Here is a 9634-nt window from a genome sequence, read left to right as displayed (position 1 = left end):
AGGAATTAACAAGTGTTATAACTAGTGACTGTAGATGAGATACTGTTTTATCAAACACATTTAATTAAATAAACATGTATTTGAATGTTTTTTAAATACAAAACTGGCACATCCGGTAAAGGCACTTCGCACGGAGTGCTGGATGCGCCCTATAGCCCGGATGTCACCGGTTCGAGTCCAGGCTATTCCATTGCCGACCATAGACGGGAGCTCCCAGGGGGTGGTGCACAATATGATATATGCACTCAGGACTGCATGCAGAGTCCTTGCTGCTTGGCCAGCGTGCCTGTGCATGCTGACTTCACAAACAGAGAAACTGACACTCTTCTGGTTCCATATTCCAAAGCCAGCTAGAGATATTTATAGAGAAAAATGATAACATCTCAATATTGATTTTTAAATTTTTTTACAGGGAGAAAAAATCAATAAGCTAGCCACTTTGGTATCTTCAAGCATCAACTTGACCTTTCAATCTACTTCTTTCAACAGCTAAATTCCCGTCCTTTCCATCATGAACCTGGATAAAAACTGAGAATACGTACTGTAGTTCAACACCTGACCCCTCCTTTCCATTGTGAACCTGGATGCAGGCTGAGAATACATACTATAGTTCAACACCTGACCCCTCCTTTCCATTGTGAACCTGGATACAGGCTGAGAATACATACTATAGTTCAACACCTGACCCCTCCTTTCCATTGTGAACCTGGATACAGGCTGAGAATACGTACCATAGTTCAACACCTGACCCCTCCTTTCCATTGTGAACCTGGATACAGGCTGAGAATACGTACCATAGTTCAACACCTGACCCCTTCTTTCCCTGGAGTCACGACAACACAGCCTATAAAAGCATGAGGAGACAGACAGTGTTACAAGGAGCGCAGAGGGCATCAGCCACTCAGATCATTACACAGAAAGTGTGGATGAGGTTTAGTTAATAATGCTAAATAATTCAATTAAAATTATTTAATTACTATTCACTGGAAAGTAGGTCTCTGCTAACCACTGCAGAGTCCCAGCAATCCTTTGGGATTCTCTGCAGCATCACAACAGAGACTATTAACTCACAAGAACTTGAATTGATTCAGGAGTCCAAGATAGTTCACCAGGCAACCCCATTTCTAACAGGAAGCTCCAAACACGCACTTGAGTGATTCTCGGCTAAACAGATACAAAATAATCATGTGTACTGTTGAGAAAAGGCTTCCCAGATCTTGTTTTTGATGGATTACTTTAAGAAAGTGTAAAGAAGTATTTCAAACCCGCCACACTGACGAACACATCCCACAGTTACACTTGGGTTTGAGATGCAAAGTCCAACATCCAGCTGTGGATTCTATGGCTAAAACCATTTCCCTTACCCACTTTTATTGTATCTCTTATCATGCATTTACAGTACACTTCTATTGACTGTATAACACCTTTTCCACAGAATTTTGAATTGAAAACAAAAGTATATAAATAATATTAGTTTTGTTGCAATTCACTGTTGTGTTTCTTACCTCTGAATCGTTACAGGTTATAATGTCTTGAAGTTAAGTTTGCAAGTTATACAAACAATTCAAACATGGTGTGGAGGGAAAAATGATATCCAATTAAGATATGTCAACTGAATAACCAATCTGTCTATTTCAAATGTACTTTTCTGTTTAAGTATTGTGGACAATAAATATTGTACTACTTGAGCTGCAAAGAAGGATATAATGTAATGCAAAAGCCTCCAGCTTGGAAGATATTTCTTGTTTAACACAACTGAACTTCAATATATCACACTGTATAAAACTGGCTGTTAAACCTGCCAGTGTGAGCAAAACACAAACAGACAGTGTTTCCATCATTCAGATTTGTGTTCGGATGGTATGCTTTTTTAATAAGAATTCACAGCTTGTCTATGCAAAGCACATTACAGTGCGACTGACAGCGATGCTAATTTTTAAAAGGTCTTCTCGTGCTGTCAAGCCTGACAAGTTGTGATAGAAAACTGCTGGGAGTGTTTTATTGTGACACAACAGCAGCTGCCATTGATAAAGCACCTTTGACATACTGTAATACAATGTATCAAGGCAGTGTGATACAATAAATCCCTGATTCAGTCGCGCAGCATACAAATCCAGTATCATGGTTTAACCTTCATTACGATGTACAGGCGTTTTGTTTCAATTATAACCCATTTTACCTGAAAACGTTCTCTCGTGTTTCCCATTTCTGTACGACCCGGTCCAATACATGTTGCAGGTGTTGTTATAACATATCAATGGTCATGATACCGGCTCTTTAAGGGAGTTGAGTTTCTCCCCCTATTTCAGTGCACTTAATAAACAGTGAGGCTTCTGCTTTGTCTAATTAGAAATGCAGAATAGCTGTAGACCAGGGCTGGACAAAGTTGACTCTTCTATTCCAGCTTTTTGTTCCAACCTTGTTCTCTATTCTTTATTTGCATCAGTTAAATGTCTGTTCAGGCCCAAACGTATTTGTCTATTAAAGACCCTCCTGAGCTGGAATTAGCCAGCCCTGCTATAGGTTTTAAACTCTTTACACTCCACTCCAAAATAGAAGTGATGCCATATAAAGTTAGAAATACCAAAATAGAAGTGATGTCATATAAAGTTGCAAATACAATATTGCAGCACTGAACCTGTCCACTGCCTGAGGAAGTCATACCTGCCTGTTCTATGTGATGCTAACCAGCAATGAGCATCACATGACATTAGATGAATGTGATATTGCAACAAGCTCTAAATATAATCTCATGGTGTTGAGACGACCTTGAAAAGCCCCCTCACGAGATCAGCTTTTCTCCTGAGGGTATAACCTTTATATAGAAGTCAAATGGAGAAAAATACAGTTTTTGTCAAGATTCTTGGACTTTCAAAGTTAACCCTTTTAGAGGCTTATATAGCACTGCAAAAATGCACAAATTTGCAAAACACTACGGTAAGCAGAATATATCTTAAAGACCCAACCTACCTGTGGCAGGGTGAAGGTTAGAAGGTGGGGTCAAATCTGGCCTCTTGACAGGTGATGACACTAAAGCTATCATCCTGCAGGTCCGCACTGACATGGAACATACCTTAAGCATAGAGTTGGCTTGGGAAGGGCAATCACACAGGTGTTTCAAGTTGCACGGCCGTCAAAGTCGTTTTTTCCATGGAGATAATCAACTAGCGACTGGTCATGGAGAATTGACGGGGTGTGGCTTGGATCATAAAACGGAACCATGTTGATCAGAGGGGAGATGGTGCTTGGGGAGATGAGACTGGGAGGACAGCGATCTGGTAAGTTGTTTTAACCCGACGTGTGTTTGCCTGCAGTATTTGACGGAGCTGTTGTCTGTGGACCAAGGCCAGGTCAGTGAACAGAGCAACTGCGTCACTACTTGGAGCTGTGGGCTGGGATCGGGGAAGACTGCAGCAGGAGGCGGACGCTTCCTTTCCACAAGGATACTGTATATTCTGCAATTAATGATGATTGGGACTGTGGGCAACTGTTTGTTTGGGGCTGTGTTTGTGTTTTGCTAATGCACATATCAGAATATATACTTTGTTTTCTCCTTGAGACAGTGACTGTGTATTTGTCCACACACCACACAGGGACACTGTTTATTTCACAGAAAAAAATGGCATTATTATTAATTGTCTATTGAAAACAACATTTAAAACCAGAAATTGGGGTTTGTTTGAACCATCACTTATTGTCTTACCTTAATTATACAAGATAAACTCATAAACATCTACCTTATACAGTCATCAATTCTACCTTTTAAAATCCATCAATTTATAATAATAAAATAAAAATCAATTCTGTGATGTTTCATCACTGTTGTATTTTCAGTGATTCAGGTTTATAAAAGGCAGGTAAAGCTGTCCGTGGAGCGATTTCTATCCTGCTGTAGCTCCAATAAGACTGGCTGTAGGTGGGCTCACATGATGAAGATGCCTAATGTAGGCACCTGGGAGCTCCCTGTATTATGATTGGGTGTGAGGCCCAAATCCTGATGCACAGTGAGTCAATTGAGGTTTGTTCTTATAAATTAATGTCCAATTATTCTACCTCCCCAATATTATAATGTCTCATTACAGCTCAAGAGAACTGAAGGTCAGTGGGCTTCCTCCGATCCCACGACCATTGCTTCTTTGCATCCAAAAGCAACAGACTTGGGCTAGTACTGCCCCCTGCAGGAAGCAGGCCAGTCCGTTTGACCACGTAAAAAAAGCAGATGACAGGCATTTTGACTGATAATAAGTTGTCCTTCATCACGGCATGTAAAATCAACCCCCTATTCCAGCAATCCCTTCCACTTTGCCAGCTGGCTGCACACTGTGCTCTAGAAGATCGGATCAAAGATCTTCATCAATACATAAGAAACGAACCCCAAGTACTAGTCATGTATCACTTGCTAACCTTCCTATCTGCTGCCTGCGCTACACTGTGTGTGTTGCAAGGAGTTTGGTAAGTATGGCTGTAGATGTAGTCATGTTGCTCTGTAATGACCAGGCTGAATGCATTGAGTCTGTATTCCTGGGAGGAATGAATGTTTCAAAAGACAGCCGTTAAGCCTTTAATCCTAATGACTCTGATCAATATTTACTGGTGCTGAAGGGCACTTCATGGTAACTAATTATGAAGGACTTTGTCCCTATCTTCAGGGTATGCGTCCCAAAAGGAAGTGGCTTGTCACATTTCAGAAGAGAATCTCTTTCTTTTATCTGCTGAAAGTTGGGAGACTTGAAAACCATGTGTGGCTAATCAGTTCTCGCTGAGAGGATTTGGATCTAACTGAGATGAATCAAGATCAACATTAATCATTGTTTGTGTTTTTTTAGGATTGACTAATGAGCCTGTTATTTATGTTCATGATGTCTGTGTTATTAAAGATACTTCATATAATTATAGGCTATTTCTGGTGTGATTCACCATAACAGACAACAAATAAATAAATAATAATAATTTCTTCAACTCTATCTTTAAGTGTACACCCAGGTCAACCCAACTTAAACAAACAGCTCAGAGACATTCAACCCAACCCCAACTTAAACACACAGGGGCATTCAACCCAGCCCCAACTTAAACACACAGCTCAGGGGCATTCAAACCAGATGCATTTCATTATTAAACTCAATTAGCTTGCAATACAACGGACAACTTCGCTGATTAATCAACTTCCCTGATTAATTATAAACAGCTTTGAAAGCAGCCTTGTCTGTGTTTCGGAGAATAGGTCTTTCTGGTTCATGTCCTTCAACATTCATTATCTTTCTAGCTATAAGACCTGCAACTCTCATTATCTTTGTTTTTACTAAAACGGTGGCTTTGTGTGAATTATCAGAATTCAAAAGGTTAAAAGTAACTCTTCATTTGAAGTTGACAGAATAGAGCACCATAAAATGGCTTCATTAAGTTTATATTAAACTGTCATAACAGATTATACCCACTCGCATGATTCTTCTTGAACACTTTGCAAACAGATGCAGCACGATTTGAAATATTCATGAGAGAATGACCCGTATTGAATACTTAAAAGGCATGTTTTTGAATGTGCTGAGGACATTAAATGTTAGGTAATGAACAAGTTATAAATGTCAAATGTTATATTTAATTTCAAATAAAGGTTGCCTTTCCAGTAGGATGCATTTTGTATACATCCAGAAAGAATCTGACAGTGAGGTGGTAAGGAGAGATGTAACCCAATATTTACACTGTGCAACATCTCCGCTGAAGCCAGCGTGTCTACACATACTTCACTTGCCAAGCTGGATGGATTTATTTCTTTACTTTGTAAATGTCATTTTTTGTGCATTTGAAAACTTGAGGGACTAACAGACTGAATGCTTTAGTGATTTAGTGTTGTTGTTTTAATTCCAATTCTGGTTTTAGACCCTTTTAATTGTTCTATTTCTACAAACTAGCTTTTTGTCTTACTTGTTCTAATGTTACAATTCAAATCTCTTTATTTAATGGTTTCATTCTTCATGTGTTGTGGGGGTGTGTGTTTGTGAAGCTCTGTTGATGAAATGCGCTATAGAAATGTGAATTGTTGTTAGGCATGCACACTTCTGCACTCCACTCCACCAGCACATCTAAAGTCATATGTAAAGAACCACCCTTGCAGTTCAGTTGTGGGGGTCTCCCAGACAGTGAACACAGTGCTAAGGCAGGTGATAAAGTAGTGGCACTACAATAAGGATGTAATAATTGTATATATATGTTACATATTAAACCCATCTTTTGCAACAACCAACGCAAACAAAAAAAGGCAAATTTTCTATGCAAATTTGACAATGTAAGCGTTCAGACTAATTTATCCAATTATATCTGGTTATATAATCAATTACTCAAAGATATGTCAATAGGGATAAAAGGATATGTATTCAAATAATATATAGTGCAAATAAAGTTCCACAGGATGCCTGAATACTGCTCAGGGTTGTATGTTCTATATGTCATTACCCTGTACATTCTAGCAGACTTCCAGCAGACATGTTTTGTGAAATAGATATAATATATGATGGTAATAGCCAGGGCAAAACTAAATAAAACCGCAGGGTGGCACAAAAACATGATTGATTGCAGCGTGACTGGTAAAAAAGGAGAAAAAAAGAACTAATGTTTAATTGAGTTAGTCTGTCAAGCAGGGTTTACATTAAATATCCCAGTTCAATGACTAGCAGCAAAATACAACTTTGTCAGTTTGATGATTTTCTATAGAGCAGCAGCGACATGCTGAGGATTGTCATTAAACAAAACCAGGAGTACCGCAGAGCAAGCTACGTGAAGGATGAAAAAGCTCATGTTGCCTGGGTCTGCTCTGGAGGACATTGATCTGCCTCTTGAACATCCAGGACCCTTGGCTTGAGAGATGTCAAAGCCAAGGCTGACCAAGAGGAGCAGTGCTCATTGTCTTCTTCAGCAACATTGAGGTGTAAATACTTATGTGCTTCATAAACCTTTTCCAATCTCAATAGTTTCCTTGGTAAACTATTAGTAAATATTGAAATTAAACACCATTTGGTTTACCATTTATAAATGGTACTATTGTTTTCTATTACAATAGAATACAGTACAATACAATTGTTTTTTATAAAGCACCTAGTTATCACCAAGCAGTATACAATCAAGAATAAGCCAAAAGGAAAGTTTCAAACCTACCTTTAAAATTCAGAAGCGAGTCAGCCTGGCCGATATTCTCAGGAAGTGAGTTCCAGAATCACATAATTAGAAAAAGCTCTTCCACCCATAGAGACGAGGTGAAAGGAAAAGCCAGAGAGCAGGCCTGAGCTGGAGAAACACAGAGAGCAACCCGGAGTGTGCAACGTCACCAGCTCACGAATGGCATCTGGACCAAGTTCCCTACAAGCCTTATATATCAGAAGTATGCCATTAAAATCAATTCTCTGCTTTACAGGCAGCCAATGAAAGGAAGCCAATACAGGGCTAATGTGCTGTCTTAGCTTGGTACGAGTTAGGAGGTGCGCAGCAGAGTTCTGGAGTAGCTGAAATCATGACATATAGAGTCAAGAAGGTCTATAAAGAGAGATTGCAATAATCAATCCTGGAAGAGATAAAAGCGTGTTTTGGGATCTCTGAGGCAGCATGGGCAGGATTCTAGAAATATTCCTCAAATAATCGCGTGGTAATTGTGCAGATGTGAGAATGAAAAGAGAGCTCAGGGTCAAAGATAACTCCAAGATTCCTTCTGCAGATTTAAGTTCAAGTCGATTGTCATCAAAGAACAACGAGTAACAGGAGGATTTTTTTAACTGATGCCGGGAACCAAGCAGCATAACTTAAGTTTTACCTGAATTAACTAGAGAAAGGTGTTACTTTATATCACACAGTCAGTGGCAGAGAACCTGAGAAATAACCTCCCATTGAAACAAACTGACACCTAGAGGAAAGGTAAGATTTAAACGAGTCAAGCGCTGAGCCAGAGATAACATCGAATTCGAGGCGGTCGATCAATCTCCCATAGTGAACAGTATCGAAGATGGCAGTGAGGTCAAGCTGACCTGGTTTTTTGACTTGGGTCCGACAGTGCACGGACTGACCTGATTTATTGACAGGTCTGACAGTGCTCGAGTTGACCTAGTTTTTTGATTGGTCTGACAGTGCTCGAGTTGACCTGTTTTTTTGGCTTGGGTCCGACAGTGCTCGGGCTGACCTGTTTTTTTGGCTTGGGTCCGACAGTGCTCGGGCTGACCTGTTTTTTTGGCTTGGGTCCGACAGTGCTCGGGCTGACCTGATTTATTGACAGGTCTGACAGTGCTCGAGTTGACCTAGTTTTTTGATTGGTCTGACAGTGCTCGGGCTGACCTGATTTTTTGGCATGGGTCCGACAGTGCTCGTGCTGACCTGGTTTTTTTACTTGGATCCGACAGTGCTCGAGTTGAGTTGACCTGTGGTTTTTTGGCTTGGGTCCGACAGTGCTCGGGCTGACCTGGTTTTTTGGCTTGGGTCCGACAGTGCTCTGGTTGACCTGGTTTTTTGGCTTGGGTCCGACAGTGCTCGGGCTGACCTGGTTTTTTGGCTTGGGTCCGACAGTGCTCGGGCTGACCTGGTTTTTTGGCTTGGGTCCGACAGTGCTCGGGCTGACCTGTTTTTTTGGCTTGGGTCCGACAGTGCTCGGGCTGACCTGATTTATTGACAGGTCTGACAGTGCTCGAGTTGACCTAGTTTTTTGATTGGTCTGACAGTGCTCGGGCTGACCTGGTTTTTTGGCATGGGTCCGACAGTGCTCGTGCTGACCTGGTTTTTTTACTTGGATCCGACAGTGCTCGAGTTGACCTGTTTTTTGACTTGGGTCCGACAGTGCTCGGGCTGACCTGGTTTTTTGGCTTGGGTCCGACAGTGCTCGGGCTGACCTGGTTTTTTGGCTTGGGTCCGACAGTGCTCGGGCTGACCTGGTTTTTTGGCTTGGGTCCGACAGTGCTCGGGCTGACCTGTTTTTTTGGCTTGGGTCCGACAGTGCTCGGCTGACCTGGTTTTTTGGCTTGGGTCCGACAGTGCTCGGGCTGACCTGTTTTTTTGGCTTGGGTCCGACAGTGCTCGGGCTGACCTGTTTTTTTGGCTTGGGTCCGACAGTGCTCGAATTGACCTGGTTTTTGGCTTGGGTCCGACAGTTCTTGAGTTTACCTTTTTTGGCGAGTCTGACAGTGCTCGGGCTGACCTGGTTCTGGTCTGAGTTCACTTGTACCACTGGGGCTCCAGGAGTCTAAATAGGGAAAACAGCAGCGAGTTCACAGGTATTGCTGTAACTTCTACAGATGCGATGCTGGCTCTGTGAGTAATGTATTTATAGATGGCATCCATATTTGTAATGCTATACTGTAGTTACATGGCCTGTGCCTAATCCAGTAACAATGCTCCTCTGCCTGTCAAGTCAAGATCAATAAGGAAGAGAGAAAATGCAAAACTAAACATTGCATCTCATTCAAGTCATATTGTTACCCTTTCTGTGATCAGCCCAATTTAAATATATATGAAAATCAACTTCAAGAATGATACTGTTTGATGTCACGTCTGGTTTCAAAATGAGAATATTAAATATCAGAATCTTTATTACACATGTTGACTATTTCACAGTAATACGGAGCTCACAGTAAAACAGGTATATCAATGGAGTAAAATAAAATTA

Source organism: Polyodon spathula, chromosome 15 (assembly GCF_017654505.1).
Source record: "Polyodon spathula isolate WHYD16114869_AA chromosome 15, ASM1765450v1, whole genome shotgun sequence".
NCBI classification, from domain to species: Eukaryota; Metazoa; Chordata; class Actinopteri; order Acipenseriformes; family Polyodontidae; genus Polyodon; species Polyodon spathula.
The sequence above is the reverse complement of the archived record's forward strand: the minus strand, read 5'-3'. Positions refer to the sequence as shown.